Source organism: Schistocerca serialis, chromosome 4 (assembly GCF_023864345.2).
Source record: "Schistocerca serialis cubense isolate TAMUIC-IGC-003099 chromosome 4, iqSchSeri2.2, whole genome shotgun sequence".
In the NCBI taxonomy this organism is placed as follows: domain Eukaryota; kingdom Metazoa; phylum Arthropoda; class Insecta; order Orthoptera; family Acrididae; genus Schistocerca; species Schistocerca serialis.
In genome coordinates this window covers 28,597,798-28,613,342 of record NC_064641.1, presented here as the reverse complement: position 1 = coordinate 28,613,342, position 15,545 = coordinate 28,597,798, and positions in this window count along the sequence as shown.

Here is a 15,545-nt window from a genome sequence, read left to right as displayed (position 1 = left end):
TTCTTACCTCCCAGTGCTTGATGTTGTCCAACTGCTAAATGTCTAGGTATTTGTAGGCTTCTGGCTGTTGGCACTTGATGGTTTGTCCATTTGGCATCTCGCTGCATTTCTATTATTATTACACACGTTACAGGCCTTTTATCAGACCACGCGAAACTACTTGTTCTTCCATTACTCCTTCATTCGTTCACTAAACGCTCTCTTCCTTTCTTCCGTCCACTTTGGCCTTTGGGCTTTAGGTGCTGCTTTCTCTTACATCATTTCCCACTTGTACTCCTTGTGTCTATAGACGCCCTGGTCCATGACGTCCGCTGAATCTATCTGAGCTCTTTCCAGATCAATTTTGACTTGTGTCATCCAGGGTGTAGTGGTCTTGAGTCTCCCGATGTACCTGAGGATTCTGTTCGTGAGTCTGGTCTGTGGGAGTCTGCTTATGTGTCCATCAAATTTTAGTCGCCTCTTTCTAATGTCCGCGGCGATGTTGGAGAACTCTGTGGTGTCCCTGGAGTGAAGCCTGTATCCATCGTCCGTGAGTTTTGGCCCAATAATTTTCCTAATGATTTTTCTTTCCTGTGTGAGACTGTTCTCAAGGTCGGCCTTTGTGTGTAACATCAGTATTTCACTGACGTATAGCACCTCAGGTTTGATTACAGTTGTAGCGACGAGTTTTGGTGCAGGTGTACAGACATTTCATGCTGTAAATAGCCTGTGTTTTTCATAAGGCTCTCTTCATTTTCAAATACCTAGTGTTCTGGTCAATTTTCTCCTTTCCTGTCGGTTCGAGCACTTCACCTAGGCACTTAAAGTGTGTGACCCTGTTGATCTTGAAATACTTCATTATTATTATTATTATTATTATTATTATTATGCACGTAGTAGACCCTTTGTGGATCACGTGAAACTTCTACAGTTCATCCTGCAGGTTTTCCATGAGACCTTAATTTTGTCGCTAATGGCTTTCTTTCTTTCATCCGTCCACTTTGTACCGGTCTTTTTGGCTCTTGTCTCTGGCTGGACTTACCACTTGTCTATTTTGCTTGTATAGATGTTACGGTCTGTAGTGTCCTGAATGCTGAGTTGATCATCAGTAAGGTCTCTTCGCATTTTTTCTTGTTCGGCCCAAGTCATACCTTTAAGGTTTACAGTACCTGTGAGTATCCCGCGTGTGAGTCTATACACGCGGAATCCGTATATGTGTCTATAGAATTTTAGGTGTCTCTTTCTAATGTCAGCAGTAATATTTCAAATTTCCTCTGTAGTTTAGTAGGATTGCAGTCTACATACAGCTTCACTTTTTCGTGGTCCTAGGATTTTCCTAATGATCTTTCGTTCTTTTTGTAGATTTTGTACTAGCATGTTGTTACGGAGTGACAAGATTTCTGCTGCGTATAGAACTTCGGGTTTAATGACAGTGCTGTAGTGCATCATTTTTGCATGCATGGACATGCACTTTTTGTTGTAAAGTTGGTGTGTTCGACCGTAGGCTCTCTTTAGTTTCTGTGCTCGAGTTTCTTGAGATTTATTTTCTAGTCCAGTGGGTTCCAAAATTTACCCCAGTTATTTAAAATGTGAAAGTGTGTTTATCCGTCCATATTTTGTGGTGAGAGTCTGTATGTTTAAGAGTGTACACAAACAGTGTACGTTGTTATTATTTTCGATTATTCCGTTTTGAGAGAACGATTGAACTTCAGTAGTCATGATTTCTTCTTCTTTCTTCCCAAATTCTCTTCATACGTTCACTGTGTTCTCTCTTGCGTTCTTCCGACCATCTTTTTTCTCGTTCTGTTCTCCGTATGATCTTGTTTAAGTGTGTGTTTCTGTGTGATGTTTCTAATCTGTTGTCTATTGTTTATATTATCTAGTGTGATCCCCAGCTCTCTAATGTCTTCTGCTGCTTCAGTTATCCACTTTGTCTTGTTTTTGCTCTTGTTTACTATCTCAAAGATTTGTCTTGTGAGCCTGCTTTTATTCATCCTGTTGATACGTCCATACAATTTCATCTTTCTGTTTCTAACGGTGTCTGTTATTGTTTCTATGTCTTCATAAATCTCTCTCGTTGGCCTCTTCATCCGATTCCTTCCCGAAACACTCGTCCATATATTTTCCTCAGAATTTTTCTTTCCTACTTTTCAATCTCTCTGATCTTAATATGACTATGAATCACTGTAGTTTCTGCAACATAAAGTGCTTCTGGTAGGACTACTGTGTTGTAATGCATTAGTTCCGCATTGACAGAAATAGATTTCATATTATAGCGATTCCAAGTTAGCTAATATGCTTTTTATAATCTGAAGACTCTATGTTTATTGGCTATTGGGTTCAGTCCTGATGGTTGGATTATCTCTTCCAGATATCTGAAGTGGGCAACTTGTGCAACTTTCCCGTATTGAGCAGTAATGGGGAGATTATCTACAGGTCTGTTTCCAAATACTGTGTTTTCTCTTAGGAGATTTGTAGCCCAGCTTTCTGTAAGATTTCGTGTAGTTTTTCCAATGCGTTTGGCTTCCTCTCTATTGTTCGTTAGAATGGCAAGATCGTCCGCGAAAGCGAGACACTTCACCATAATTCTCTGCTCTTTTTTTTAATCTCAAGCTTAATTCCTTTTATTTCCTTTTCCAATGTCCTCACAATTTTTTCCAGAATCTTGTTAAACAGAAGAGGGGAGATTCCATCTCCCTGGTGAACAGTTTACATTATTATTTTCTTCACTTTCTCAGACGTTAAGTCCGGTTGAAAATGGAGTGACGCGGACCTTGATCAAGCGTCACTTCCTTTTAACTGTACGGTATGTGTTATATTGCATTTAGGAACTTTCGGGTAATTGAACATGTATCAATAATTACGGATTTCTGTAGTTGTATATATATGTTTGGATGTAGCTGTATTGCATTGATGTACTGGTGGATATTGTGTGGTATGACTCCTGTAGTTGATAGTATAATTGGTATGATGTCAACTTTATCCTGATGCCACATGTCTTTGACTTCCTCAGCCAGTTGGATGTATTTATCAATTTTTTCTCCTGTTTTCTTTTGTATATTTGTTGTATTGGGTATGGATATTTCGATTAGTTGCGTTAATTTCTTCTTTTTATTGGTGAGTATGATGTCAGGTTTGTGATGTGGCGTTGTTTTATCTGTTATAATGGTTCTGTTCCAGTATAATTTGTATTCATCATTCTCCAGTACATTTTGTGGTGTATACTTGTATGTAGGAACGTGTTGTTTTTTGTGGTGTATACTTGTATGTAGGAACGTGTTGTTTTAAAAGTTTATGTTGTAAGGCAAGCTGTTGATGTATTATTTTTGCGACATTGTCATGTCTTCTGGGGTATTCTGTATTTGCTAGTATTGTACATCCGCTTGTGATGTGATCTACTGTTTCTATTTGTTGTTCGCAAAGTCTGCATTTATCTGTTGTGGTATTGGGATCTTTAATAATATGCTTGCTGTAATATCTGGTGTTTATTGTTTGATCCTGTATTGCAATCATGAATCCTTCCGTCTCACTGTATATATTGCCTTTTCTTAGCCATGTGTTGGGTGCGTCTTGATCGATGTGTGGCTGTGTTAGATGATACAGGTACTTGCCATGTAGTTTTTTTCTTTTTCCAATTTACTTTCTTCGTATCTGTTGATGTTATGTGATCTAAAGGGTTGTAGAAATGGTTATGAAATTGCAGTGGTGTAGCCGATGTATTTATATGAGTGATTGCTTTGTGTATTTTGCTAGTTTCTGCTCGTTCTAGAAAGAATTTTCTTAAATTGTCTACCTGTCCATAATGTAGGTTTTTTATATCGATAAATCCCCTTCCTCCTTCCTTTCTGCTTAATGTGAATCTTTCTGTTGCTGAATGTATGTGATGTATTCTGTATTTGTGGCATTGTGATCGTGTAAGTGTATTGAGTGCTTCTAAGTCTGTGTTACTCCATTTCACTACTCCAAATGAGTAGGTCAATATTGGTATGGCATAAGTATTTATAGCTTTTGTCTTGTTTCTTGCTGTCAATTCTGTTTTCAGTATTTTTGTTAGTCTTTGTCTATATTTTTCTTTTAGTTCTTCTTTAATATTTGAATTATCTATTCCTATTTTTTGTCTGTATCCTAGATATTTATAGGCATCCGTTTTTTCCATCGCTTCTATGCAGTCGCTGTGGTTATCCAATATGTAATCTTCTTGTTTAGTGTGTTTTCCCTTGACTATGCTATTTTTCTTACATTTGTCTGTTCCAAGAGCCATACTTATATCATTGCTGAATCCTTCTGTTATCTTTAGTAATTGGTTGAGTTGTTGATTTGTTGCTGTCAGTAGTTTTAGATCATCCATGCATAGCAAATGTGTGATTTTGTGTTGGTATGTTCCAGTTATATCCATAATTTGTATTATTTAGCATGTTGGATAGTGGGTTCAGAGCAAAGCAGAACCAGAAAGGACTTAATGAGTCTCCTTGGTAAATCCCACGCTTAATCTGTAGTGGCTGCGATGTGATATTATTTGAATTTGTTTGGATATTAAGTGTGGTTTTCCAGTTTTTCATTACTATGTTCAGGAACTGTATCAATTTAGGATCTACTTTGTATATTTCCAATATTTGTAGTAACAGTGAGTGGGGTACACTATCAAAAGCTTTTCGGTAATCAATGTATGCGTAGTGTAGCGACCTTCGTTTGGTTTTAGCTTGATATGTCACCTCTGCATCTGTTATCATTTGTTCTTTACATCTTCGTGCTCCTTTGCAACAGCCTATTTGTTCTTCATTTATAATTTTGTTCTGTGTTGTATGTGTCATTAATTTCTGTGTAATGACTGAAGTTAATATTTTGTATATTGTTGGTAGGCATGTTATGGGGCGATATTTAGCTGGGATTGCTGTGTCTGCTTAATCTTTAGGTTTCAGATAAGTTATTCCTTGTGTAAGTGCATCAGGGAATGTGTATGGGTCTGCAATGTAACTGTTAAATAATTTAGTTAGATGCGAATTATTATTATTATTATTATTATTATTTATATTATTTACTGTAGCGTCACCTTCGGCGATGGTTTGCCGTCATTTCTACTTTACCGGGATCACCAGCAGTTGTGATTCCACGTTCGCTTTCTTGCTTATTGACCGTTCGCGAGCTCTAAGAGCCCTTCAGCACGGGCGGCCGTGCATCTAGGTGCAGAGAGTGGAGGCGGCCCGCTTTACATTGAATCTCAGCCGTCACGTCAGACCAGAGGCGCAAAGCTTCGTCTCGCGGCGCCAGCAGACGCCGTGTACCTTGTCAAGCGAACCGGCGCTCCTCGCTTTTACAGACGGGAGTCAGCGAACTGCTTGCCGGCTGTCGAGTGTGTCACTGCTTATCGCCCTCCCTGCATCTACATGCGTAGAAGTCTGCAAACCCGTGTGAAGCGCGTGGCAGAGGGTACTTAACATTGTACCCCGTGTTCGGCTTTCTTCCGACTGCAGTATCGTATGGAGCGCGGCAGACGTCACGTCTGAAACGTGTGCCCAGTGTTATTAGTCCAGACCTTGTCTTCGCGGTCCATACAGGATCTCTGTGCAATGGGCTGAAGAATACCTGTAGATTCTTCACTCAGTACTGGTTCTTAAAACTTGATGCGCAGGCGCTGTCGAACGACGGTTGGCGCCTATCTTCGAGCGTCAACCTATTCGGATATTTCAGTGTTTTTACGGCGTTCTTCCGCGAGTTACACAAACCTATGACCACTAAACGTTCTTAAAACAGTGCTTCATAGCTCACGTAAAATATATATTGTTGTAAGAAAAGCACGTAAATTGCTAAACAATTGTTCTTATTTTCTTGCAGTTAGCTTCAACGTGAGGTCGCCATCCTGCAGAACTCAATTATTCTTTTTAATTTTTCATGGTGTAGACAAGTGGTATTAACCATCAAAAATTTTTAAGACTTCTGCAGGATAAAATAAACGGCGTGTGGCTAGGGCCTCCCGTCGGGTAGACCGTTCTCCGGGTGCAAGTCTTTCGATTTGACTCCACTGCGGCGACTTGCGCGTCGATGGGGATGCGATGATGATGATGATGATGATTATGATTATAATGATGATGATTAGGACAACACAACACCCAGTCCCTGAGCGGAGAAAACCTCCGACCCAGCCGGGAATTGAAGCGAACCCGGACTCATAGGATTGACATTCTGCCGCCCTGAGCACTCAGCTACCGGGGGGGGGGGGGGGGGGGGGGGAGGGGGGGGGACTTCTGCCGGATGAGTCAAGATTTAAACTACCTGCAGAATAATAGAAACAAAAGCATTTTAGTGGCTTTTTTTTTTTTTAACAACAAAACCTGTGGTCATTCGTGTCGCCCTTCTTTGTATACATGTAGTGTCCTCTTTGGTACGAGTCCCGCACGCTTAAGCAATTTTCTAAGCTCGGAAGCACAAGTTATTTGTAAGCAGTCTTTTTTGTAGATTCCGAACGAGGTGGTGCAGTGGTCAGCACACTGGGTTCGCGTTCAGGACGACGACAGTTCGAATCCACCTTCAGTCATCCAGATTTAGGTTTTCCTTGATTTCGGGAAGGCGCTCCAAGCAAGTGCCGGGGTCTTTCCTTTGAAAAAAGCTCGGCCGATTTCCTTCCCCATCGTTTCGTAATTCAAGCTTGTGCTCTGTCCCTAATTGTCTACGCGACGTTAAACTCTAATCTTCGTTCCTTCTTTTGTAGATAGACTGTATTTTCCAAGCCTGCTGCCAGTGAACTGTGTTACTTACAACTGAACGTATGTGATTATTACATTTCATGTCCATACAAACTGTTAAACACATGCATTTGTATGAGATGAGTTCACTGGTATCAGTTGTGAATCATGATGTACATCTACAGCAAGCTGCCAATATTTGCAGCCCTTTGAAATCTTAACAAGATCTGACTGAATATTTGTGCAGCTTTCGAGATAGTATTTCATTACAGGTAACTGCATCATCTGTGAAAAGTCTTAGGTTACTATTAATGTCGCCTTGTAAGATCATTAATGTATAACAAGAAAAGAAAGTCACAACACATATCCAAGGGACACACTCGAAGTTAGTCTTACATCTATCTATGGCTCTCCATCAAAGATAACATGCTGCATCCTGCCTAAAAAAAAAAAAAAAATCCTTAGTCCAACCACAAATTTTGCCTGACTACCGCGTACGATCGTGCTTTTGATAATGAACGTAGATTTGATGGTCAGTAAAGTGCTTTCGGGAAATCGAGAAATACTGCATCTACACTATGTGATCAAAAGTATCCGGACACCTGGCTGAAAATGACTTAAAAGTTCGTGGCGCCCTCCATCTGTAATGCTGGAATTCAGTATGGTGTTGGCTCACCCTTACCCCTGATGACAGTTTCCACTCTCGCGGGCATACGTTCAGTCAGATGCTGGAAGGTTTCTTGGGGAATGGCAGCCCATTCTTCAAGGAGTGCTGCACTGAAGAGAGGTATCGATCTCAGTCGGTGAGGCCTGGCACGAAGTCGGCGTTCCGAAACATCCCAGAGGTGTTGTATAGGATTCAGGCCAGTCCGTTACAGGGATGTTGTTGTCGTGTAACCACTCCGCCACAGGCTGTGCATCATGAACAGGTGCTCGATCGTGTTGAAAGACGCAGTCGCCATTCCCGAATTGCTCTTCAGCAGTAGGAAGCAAGAAGGTGCTTAAAACATGAATGTAGGCTTGTGCTGTGATAGTGCCACGCAAAGCAACAAGGGGTGCAAGCCCCCTCCATGAAAAACACGACCACACCATAACACTACCGTCTCCGAATTTTATTGTTCGATCTACACACGCTGGCAGATGACGTCCACCGGGTATCCACCATACTTACTCCCTGCCATCGGATCGCCACATTGTGTACCGTGATTCGCCACTCAACACAACGTTTTTCCACTGTTAAATCGTCCAATGTTTACGCTTCTTACACCAAGCGAGGCGTCGTTTGGCATTTACCGGCGTGATGTGTGGCTTATGAGCAGCCGCTCGACCATGAAATCCAAGTTTTCTCACCTCCCGCCTAACTGTAATAGTACTTGCAGTGGATCCTGATGCAGTCTGGAATTCCTGTGTGATGGTCAGGATAGATGTCTGCCTATTACACATTACGACCCTCTTCAACTGTCGGCAGTCTCTGTCAGTCAACAGACGAGGTCGGCATGTACGGTTTTGTGCTTTACGTGTCCCTTCACGTTTCTACTTTGCCATCACAGCAGAAACAGTAGACCTAGGGGTATTTAGGAGTGTGGAAATCTCGCGTACAGACCTAAGACACAAGTGACACCCAATCACCTGACCGCGTTCGAAGTCCTTGAGTTCTGCGGAGCGCCCCATTCTGCTCTCTCACGATGTCTGATGACTACTGAGGTCGCTGATATGGAGTACATGGCAGTAGGTGACAGCAGAATGCACTTAATATGAAAAACATGTTTTTGGGGGTATCCGGACACTTTTGATCACATAGTGTGCCTTACTTCATTGATCTGCTGTTTTTCAGGAAGTCATGTAAGAAATGTGCGAGTTGGGTTTCTCATGATCTGTGTTTTTTAAATCCAAGTTGGTCAGCATGGAGCCGATCACTGTCAGGGATACTTCATTCCTTTTCAGCTCATATCATATCCTAAGATTCTACAGCGAATGTCAAGGATGTTGGATCAATTCTGCTACTCTTCTCTTAGACGGCGGTGACCTCCCTTAAAGCTACTGGGCACAGTGCTTTGTTCGAGTGGTCTACGATAGATTACAGATGAAAGAGGAGCTAATTCGGCAGCAGATTCGGTGTAGAACTGATTGTAACCTGAAAATAAGCATCTGCTACAGAACGCAAACTATTCTACACATACACGTGTATGTATTTGGTGCTACTGGTCAAACCTTTCAAAAAATGAAGGCAAAACGCGCATGGCATGGAAAAATTTCAATATATTAAGTTGTAGTTATCAACAGAACTTGTCATTGTGACAAGTAGGAGAAAAAAATGGTTCAAATGGCTCTGAGCACTATGGGACTTAACATCTGTGGTCATCAGTCCCCTAGAACTTAGAACTACTTAAACCTAACTAACCTAAGGACATTACACACATCCATGCCCGAGGCAGGATTCGAACCTGCGACCGTAGCGGTCACGCGGTTCCAGACTGAAGCGCCTAGAACCGCAGGGCCACAACGGCCGGCGACAAGTAGTAATCAGAATTAGATATTCGCGGTGATACAGTCGTAGCAAGCAAAAGAGTGGCGGCTACAGAAAGAAAGCAGGTGGAGAAACTACTACTGGATACTTACAATATGGCTTTTCCAACTTTTTCTGCGCATCCATATCCTCAATGACAGATGAGATACATCTGAGGAATTTAAATGAACGCCCCTTTCAGTTCAATCGCTCACTGCTCATTTACGTCTAACAGGAGAACGGCTACGTTGACTAGGCAGCTACTGCACCGGTTATCGACAAAACAAAAAAACCCTCGCACTGCGAAACCTGTCTTAACAGCGGTCTGCCTGCACGAGAAATGCCTCTCCAATCCTTAATTAGTACTTCATTTAAATTACAAACTTGGTACTGGTGCACACTTCAAAATTCTTATGCTCGGGAGCCGCACAAACGGTAGTTACGGAATTTCAAGACCGCCGTGGTGACTGCCCCGGAACAGTGCAATGAGCGCGGTTTAAATACGGAGACGACTAATGATAGAGAATTAGGCCGTAACAGATTTAATGTGGGACGCTATGGTAGGAACAATCTTCCGGTCGCTAGAGGAATGGGAGGTGTAATTTCAGGTGCCTCCCGTGCGCGTTGAGGCCGCTTTTATGGGGCAATGGCGCTCCGGCTAGGTACTCCGTGGACGTAGCCATAACAGGTAGGAGCCTCAGCTTTATTTGTGTACAGCAGTAACGGCGGGTCGTAGCGACTACCGTATGCCCGTAGTTCGTGCACGCCTGCACGTCCGATGCTTCGACACGACTGACGCTGCAGCACGCATTACTATCTGCACAGCGCATGCGCGGAATTATACAGTCGCTGCGCGGCTGTGTTCCTGCCCACGGCCCGGAGAGGTCTTCCAGTTTACTGGCAAATCGAATCGACAGCAAAAGCCACAAAAAATGAATTAATAATGGGCGTCAGTCTACCGAGCAAACAGGTGCACTGAAACGGCCCACACAGTGACATGGGTAATAGGGTCGTAACAGGAACTTTGTGCTCACCACAGTGTGTCCGAGATAATAGCGGTCGGGCTACCGTTAAGACCTTTCCGTAATCTTGGATTTTTGTTGTGGTCTTCAGTTCGAAGACTAGTCCGACACTTCTCAACGCTACTGTATCCTGTGCAAAATTCATCTTCTAATTGTTACTACAACCTACATCCATTTGGACTGCTTATTGTATTCAACTCTTGGTCTCCCTCAACAGTTTTTACCTCCCACACTTCCCTCCCATACTAAATTGACGATTCCCTGATGATGAGAATATGTCCTATCAACTGACACCTTCATTTAGTTAAATTGTGCCACAAACTTCTTTCTTCTCCGGTTGTATTCAGCACATCCTCATTAGTTAAGAGATCTGCTCATCTAATCTTCAGCGTTCTTCTGTAGCACCACATTTCAAAAGCAGCTGTTCACTTTTTGTCTGAACTGTTTATCGTTCACGTTTCACTTTCTTACAGGGCTACGCTCTACAAAAATGGTTCAAATGGCTCTGAGCACTATGGGACTTCACATCGAGGTCACCAGTCCCCTAGAACTTAGAACTACTTAAACCTAACTAACCTAAGGACATCACACACAACCGTGCCCGAGGCAGGATTCGTACCTGCGACCGTACCGGTCCACAACCTGGAACCAGTTGATTATCCACCCAGAGCACAGTTTTCGCAGTGTTACCTGGAACAGCGTGAAATGCATCCTAGATTTACATCATCTGTGTTTACCGATGAAGCAGTGTTCGGGCTTGATGGAGTCTTCAAGATGCACATTTCGAATGTTTGGAGTGAGGATAACCCACATGCCACAGTTACTAGCGCTCATCAAGTGCGGTTCTTCGTTAATTTGTGGGTCAGTGTTGTTGAGAACTGTTTAATTGGGCCGTATCTGCTACCTAGGCCGTTAAATGGCAGGCACTATTAAAATTTTCTCGCCAGAGTATTGCCAGATTTGCTGGAAGACGTCCCTCTCCGTACAAGACAACGCATGTGGTTCCAACATGACGGGGCGCCGGCACATTTCAGTTGTCGTGTGTGTCGATCCCTGGACCGACGGTTTCCAGAAACGTGGATTGGCAGAAGTGGTCCTGTAGCATGGCCTGCTCGATCCCCAGATATGTCCCGTCTGGACTTTTTGTGTGAGGAGAGATGCGCAGCCTTGTTTACGCAACTCTTGTTGCATCAGAAAAGGATCTGGTTGCCCGGATAGTAGCAGCAGCAGGAACAATTCAGGAACTCCTGGGGTTTTTGCCCGTGTCAGACAGAACATGATCCGACGGTGGAACCTTTGTTTACGTGTCAATGGAGGCATTTTTGAAAATCTACTGTAATTGAAATCGGGTTGTGTTAATGTGTTATCTCTTAGTCATAAAAAAATGGAAAAGTGTTTGTTGGTTTAATTAATTTGCCGCCAGATAAATCTTCCTCTACCGGTTTCATATGAAACGTCCCCTTAGAAAAATTAATGAATTACTGTGCTGATAAACCTCTTACATTAGTTGATTTTCAAACAGCTGAGCAGAACTGAACGTACTCAGACATTTCTCTCTTTACTTATTCTGATCGACACTAAACTGACACACAATATTTTTTAGCGCAACACAATCTGACTTACAATAATCTCTACAAAAGAATGGCCCTGACTAACAATAACCTATACCTTTCATGAATCACTTACCTCACAAAATTCTTCGTTACTCGAACTACTGCAATACAGCGACCGCCAATACTGCCAGCTAAATAAAATATTCTAACTACTGAAGGCACTAACTACTGATAGGCATAGATAGCAAATGAAAGATTTTGATAGAGAACAAACAATATATTTACTTTAAAAGTGTTTAAAAGTCATAATATACAGGGTTATTACAAACGATTGAAGAGATTTCACAGCTCTACAATAACTTTATTATTTGAGATATTTTCACAATGCTTTGTACACACATACAAAAACTCAAAATGTTTTTTTAGGCATTCACAAATGTACGATATGTGCCCCTTCAGTGATTCGGCAGACATCAAGCCGATAATCAAGTTCCTCCCACACTCGGCGCAGCATGTCCCCATCAATGAGTTCGAAAGCATCGTTGATGCGAGCTCGCAGTTCTGGCACGTTTCGTGGTAGAGGAGGTTTAAACACTGAATCTTTCACATAACCCCACAGAAAGAAATCGCATGGGGTTAAGTCGGGAGAGCGTGGAGGCCACGACATGAATTACTGATCATGATCTCCACCACGACCGATCCATCCGTTTTCCAATCTCCTGTTTAAGAAATGCCGAACATCATGATGGAAGTGCGGTGGAGCACCATCCTGTTGAAAGATGAAGTCGGCGCTGTCGGTCTCCAGTTGTGGCATGAGCCAATTTTCCAGCATGTCCAGATACACGTGTCCTGTAACTTTTTTTTCGCAGAAGAAAAAGGGGCCGTAAACTTTAAACCGTGAGATTTCACGAAACACGTTAACTTTTGGTGAATTGCGAATTTGCTGCACGAATGCGTGAGGATTCTCTACCGCCCAGATTCGCACATTGTGTCTGTTCACTTCACCATTAAGAAAAAATGTTGCTTCATCACTGAAAACAAGTTTCGCACTGAACGCATCCTTTTCCATGAGCTGTTGCAACCGCGCCGAAAATTCAAAGCGTTTGACTTTGTCATCGGGTGTCAGGGCTTGTAGCAATTGTAAACGGTAAGGCTTCTGCTTTAGCCTTTTCCGTAAGATTTTCCAAACCGTCGGCTGCGGTACGTTTAGCTCCCTGCTTGCTTTATTCGTCGACTTCCGCGGGCTACGCGTGAAACTTGCCCGCACGCGTTCAACCGTTTCTTCGCTCACTGCAGGCCGACCCGTTGATTTCCCCTTACAGAGGCATCCAGAAGCTTTAAACTGCGCATACCATCGCCGAATGGAGTTAGCAGTTGGTGGATCTCTGTTGAACTTAGTCCTGAAGTGTCGTTGCACTGTTATGACTGACCGATGTGAGTGCATTTCAAGCACGACATACGCTTTCTCGGCTCCTGTCGCCATTTTGTCTCACTGCGCTCTCGAGCGCTCTGGCGGCAGAAACCTGAAGTGCGGCTTCAGCCGAACGAAACTTTGAGTTTTTCTGTATCTGTAGTGTGTCGTGACCATATGTCAATGAATGGAGCTACAGTGAATTTATGAAATCGCTTCAGTGATTTGTAATAGCCCTGTATATAGCAGTTTATGGCATCCAGTCTTAGAAATTTACTGCCTCTGATGGACACACGTCCAGATCATCCGCTCTCAAAATTCCGCTCTCTCTCTCTCCCCACATCCACCACTGCTGGCGGCTCACCTCCAACTGCGCAACGCTACGCGCTGTTAACAGCCAACTGCGGAACGCTACCGCTACGTGGCGTTACCAATATAAAAACCTAAACAGCCTACTTGCAACCTTTGTTTACGTGTCAATGGAGGCATTTTTGAAAATCTACTGTAATTGAAATCGGGTTGTGTTAATGTGTTGTCTCTTGGTCATAAAAAATGGAAAAGTGTTTGTTGGTTTAATTAATTTGCCTCCAGATAAATCTTCCTCTACCGGTTTAAATACTACTCATAGTATAAAAAATGACATTAGGGAATAATGTTGGTTTTGATGTCCCCTACAATCTCCCAGAGTTTCTCGGTTTAAATACTTTTCACCCTGTGTGTACCACACCACCCGCCGGCCTAGGATGTCAGTCAACAGGAGTAACCTGATGATGATGGCACGTTACGCCGTCGAAAATTCGTTCTACAGCGACCAGTCAACCCGGCTGCATGCCCGAGAGACCTTAAAGTAAAATGGTTCGTTACACACTAGCTACAGTAGCCGCTAAATTGCAGCCACTGTGTACTGAACTCGGACGCTGGCCTGTATCTCTGTGCGTCAGTTGCAGGCATAGTTCCTCGCCCAAGGACACGGCCGTTGGGGAGATAGACGAGCGAATGCCGGCGGCCACGCCCCCGGCTGGTCTCGCGTCCCAGCACTGTGGGGCTGTGCTTATTGCCGCGTTCTGCAGGCCGGCTTCCACTCGCCGCGCCGCGGATGCAGCAATGACTGTCTGCGTTAAGTAGCGGACGGGCCCTCTGCCGGCGCTCGGCCGCTCTCTTATTAAGTAATCGCCTGTCACCGCGCACGGAGCACGCCGCGGCTTAACTGAGCCGTATTTCAGCCGAGCCGACGTCTATGAACCGTCGACTTTGCCGAGGTACCCTTGCGTGTTAGGCGCGCTCCAGCGGCCGCTGCCTCGGCCGTGGGGAGAGAGCTCCGGGTCATTGTCTCGACTTTGGCGGCGGGCGAAGCGGTGCTGTATTGCGTGCTTTCCATTGCTGCTGTCTCAATGGTTCCAACAGTATCACGAGCGACACCACATTCGCGAAATCCTTGATCCGTCGACGCCCTTCAGCACATTGTTAGTTACCGCGCCGCCACAGTTCAAAGACAGAACTAAACAAATTAATACACAGAAGCGCCAAAGAAACTGGTATAGCCGTGCGTATTCAAATACAGAGATACGCAAACAGGCAGAATACGGCACTGCGGTCGACAACGCCTATACAGGGTGGTCCATTGATCGTGACGGGGCCAAATATCTCACGAAATAAGAGTCAAACGAAAAAAACTACAAAGAACGAAACTCGTCTAGCTTAAAGGGGGAAACCAGATGGCGCTATGGTTGGCCCGCTAGATGGCGCTCCCATAGCTCAAACGGATATATATCAACTGCCTTTTCTAAAATAGGAATCCCCATTTTTATTATATATTCGTGAAGTACGTAAAGAAATACGAATGCTTTAGTTGGACCACTTTTTTCGCTTTGCGACAGATGGCGCTGTAATAGTCACAAACGTGTAAGTACGTGGTATCACGTAACATTCGCCAGTGCGGACGGTGTTTGTTTCGAGATACATTACCCGTGTTAAAATGGGCCGTCTACCAATTGCGGAAAAAGTCGATATCGTGTTGATGTATGGCTATTGTGATCAAAATGCCCAAAGGGCGTGTGCTATGTATGCTGCTCGGTATCCTGGACGACATCATACAAGTGTCCGGACCGTTCGCCGGATAGTTATGTTATTTAAGGAAATAGGAAGTGTTCAGCCATATGTGAAACGTCAGCCACGACCTGTAACAAATGATGATGCCCAAATAGGTGTTTTAGCTGCTGTGGCGGCTAATCTGCACGTCAGTAGCAGACGAATTGCGCGAGAATCGGGAATCTCAAAAACGTCGGTGTTGAGAACGCTACATCAACATCGATTGCACCCGTACCATATTTCTATGCACCAGGAAATGCATGCCGACGACTTTGAATTGAACGTCGTGTACAGTTCTGCCACTCG